Source organism: Amblyomma mixtum, chromosome 2, assembly GCF_055824585.1.
Source record: "Amblyomma mixtum isolate Tamu chromosome 2, ASM5582458v1, whole genome shotgun sequence".
NCBI classification, from domain to species: domain Eukaryota; kingdom Metazoa; phylum Arthropoda; class Arachnida; order Ixodida; family Ixodidae; genus Amblyomma; species Amblyomma mixtum.
Genome location: NC_143013.1, coordinates 113,960,828 through 113,964,367, shown reverse-complemented (window position 1 = coordinate 113,964,367; position 3,540 = coordinate 113,960,828).

Genomic DNA, 3,540 nt, shown 5'->3' with positions numbered 1-3,540 from the left:
CTGGTCCGTGGTTCGAACCCTGGACCACCGCTTCAACGGAGCACTCGTTCTACCAACTGGGCCAACCGTGACGGCAAGCTGTTCACACTGTTCCCACTTCGAGTTATTGATCAATTCGCTCTCGCCCTACCACAAGCTTGCCGTCCCGGCTAGCTCAGTTAGCAGAGCAACTGCTTCGGTGATGCGGTGGTCCAAGGTTCTAACTCGGGACCAGGACGAATTTTTCTTTAACTGTGAAGTTTTTGAGAAGGCTGCATAGCTTTCCTTTGTAACCGTATGGTGGCGCTCGGGTAGATGCCGTTGAGGAATTACTCGCTTTTTATCGTAGAAATTTTGTAGATGGCAAAAGAATCCTGATTCAGTTTCGGCTCTACATGCGGGGGAAAAAAAGCAGGGGCTTAGTTCGCGTTGTCTGCCCTGTTTTGGTTTGGTTTGGTTTAGCACATTGTTTATGCAACGCGATCGCGGAAACGTAATGCAGCTAGAATGAAAATATCTTCTGCTGAGCTCCTTCAGCTCGAGCCTCGTCGCAGGCTGGGCACAATGCAGAATGAAGGCCTGAGGGTAGCGCCAGTTTGTTAAAAAACACTTTACCCGTATTTCGGTGCAGTACCGAGTAAGTGCTAGAGGGTCGCGCGAGATTGTGAAAAAAAAAAAACAACAAAAACCACTTTAAACGTAGTTCAGCTGTGTACGCTGACATGCTCCAAAACTCGCATTTAGCAAACAATGATTTCAGGGCAGGGGAAAGAAATTCACCAGGACGTCTACATAGAATGCGGCGCGAAACTGGCGACAACGGGAAAGAATAACGCGCAAAAGAAAAATGAAAAACGTGGTAGATACATTGCACCAGCGGTGTTCGCTACACGCTTTTCATACCTGCTGGCGGCAGCTGTCACGGAGCCAGCATGGCCCACATTTTGAGATAAGCAGCAACCGGAAGATTTCCCATGCGGCAAGCGCGAAGAAAGGGGAATGCCTTCGTTTTCTTTGCACTGCGAACAACAAACACGTCAAGATGCTGCATGATTCTTCTTCTTGAAGAAGTCTGATTGAGGAGGCTGAAGATAAAGTAGTTCCTGCAGCGTTTTCTTCTTTCGTTCTTCAGAAAATGGAAATTGTTTCGGCACTGTTTTTATTTGTATGTAGGAAGTGGAACACTATCGTGAGCGTGTGCTCTTCATTTTTGCACTGTTTTTTTTTATATACAAGCGAAGAAGCGCATTGCTTCCTTTTCGGCCCAATGTACGATTTCAGCGTGGGTGGTTCAGGTGCTGCAAAGTTTGGGCGATTTTTGGAAACAGTCACAAAAACACTGAGAAAGAAAGAAATAATGCACAAAGACGTGTACGAGCAGTGGTCGGCCTGCTGTATTCGGATATGGCGACGGCCAACGCCGCCTTCTTTCTACCAGCTGTGCAGGCACAAGTCATGCGTTATTCCGATGAACAGCTTGCATGTTCCAGCTCTACGGAACGCTGCTTTAGGAGCGTGGTATCGTGCACAAGCTGTGACGTCTACGTACAAGGACGAGGAGAACTAAGGTAGGAAAAGTATGTAAGCACTATATCTTACCGGTACTCACACACGGGGCAAAAACGCGGAGGCCAACGGAAAGGGTAATCAGGATGATCATTATTATCATAATGTTGCTGATGATGATATTTTCAATAAACACCGAAATCCTACTTGATTTCAAGGGACATTAGAAACAGGAGTCATCTAAGTTTCGAAAACAACGGATTGAAAAATCATCTTTCGCGAGCACTGCTTGCAGACACGTGTTGTAAACTGGTAAATTGGTAAATTGGCTTTTTTTTAGGAAAATAAATGGCGCAGTATCTGACTCACATGTCTCGGCGGACACCTGAACCGAGCCGTAAGGGAAGGGAGGAAGGTAGGAGTGAAAGAAGAGAGAAAGAAGTGCCGCAGTAGAGGTCTCTGGGATAATTTCGGCCACCTGGGGATCTTTAGCCTGCACTGACATCGCACAGCACACGAGCGCCTCTTGCGTTTCGCCTCCATCGAGACTGAAAATTGGTTTTTGGGGAAAGCAAATGACATAGTAACTAACATACGTCGGTGAACACCCGAACCTCGTCGTAAGGGAAGCGATAAAGGAGAGAGTGAAAGAATACAGGAAGAAAGGGATGCCGTAGTGGAGGTCTCCGGGACAATTTCGGCCACGTGGGGATCTTTAACATGCACTGACATCGCATAGCGCACGGGCGCCTTTTGCGTTTCGCCTCCATCGAAACGCGGCCGCCGCGGTCGGTATCGAGAACGGGTACTCCGGCTCAATAGACGAGTGCCGTAACCACTGAGCCACCGCGGCGGGTTAGGTGTGTTAAATTACGAATTCAGGCAAGGCGTTCCGGGTGAACGCATATTCAGGGTGATGCGTGAATGAGGGATCAAAGCGGAGCAGTTAAGCAGGAAGATTGATCCTAGCCTGAATATGCTTGAGTTACTTGAATACAGGTGTTAATTGTATATAAAATAAGAGTTCTGAAATTCTTCCAAGATAGAAAAAAAGGAATAGAAGCCTTGCACTTGGCATCAGGAACCGATGGAAAATCCGTCAGCCCGCCAGCGGTGACCGTCACTGCGATAGAACTCCAAATAATCAAGAAAGGTGCCAACGGAGGTTCTATTCACTGGTTAGTATACGATTTTGGGAATAGGAGTTCATTGATATAATGCATATTTATTAGTACTTTCAAGATACAAAAGGCGAAACATAAGTGCACAAGAAAGATGCTGTTGCAACAACTGTCGTTTGCACCGAAAGAACTGTTTTTTTGTTTTTTTTTTACCAGACCGCAACTATTTCAGATCAAGAAAGCTCACACATGTGCTAGCGGCAGAAAATGGTTATGGGATGTGTGTTTTTGGAAATAAAAAATCGTGACGCTGCCTTTTGAGCCAAAGGACTTAAATTGCTGCCAGCGGATGGAGAATACAAGTCAACTCATATCTTGACACATTTTTGCTGATTCCCTTGCGTGACTTTGCGGAAATAAACATTTTCCTCGCATCCGCATCACGTAAACTTTTTCTGCCGATAGTACATCAACACCAATGCGTTGCCTATATGTTATACGTGTGGAATAATTTCTTTCTGTGAGCGCTCCGATATCGTGAACAACATTGATCGACCTCCTTTCGAATACCAAATGTGTCGAGCATCCCCATTTCCATTTAACTGATCAGCCAGGGCCGGTTACTGTCATTATTGCTTAGTGATGCTCTCTGTCTTTGAAGCATCGGCCCGTTTGGCCAACGCAGAATTCTTAACAGAAAAGTGAGACCTCGTAGAAAACCCCCATTTTGCTTTGGACTAACCGCGAGCTTTGAAGAGAATTTTATTGGACAGTTGTCTCTAAAAAGGGAGAACCGTCCCTCGGTTGTACAAAGTAACAGTGCGGCGACTACTGTCGCCTGACACATAAAGATACAAAACCGCGGCTATCGTCGCCCGACACACAGAAATGTTACAGAACGGCGACTATTGTCGCATGCCACAAAAAAAAATAC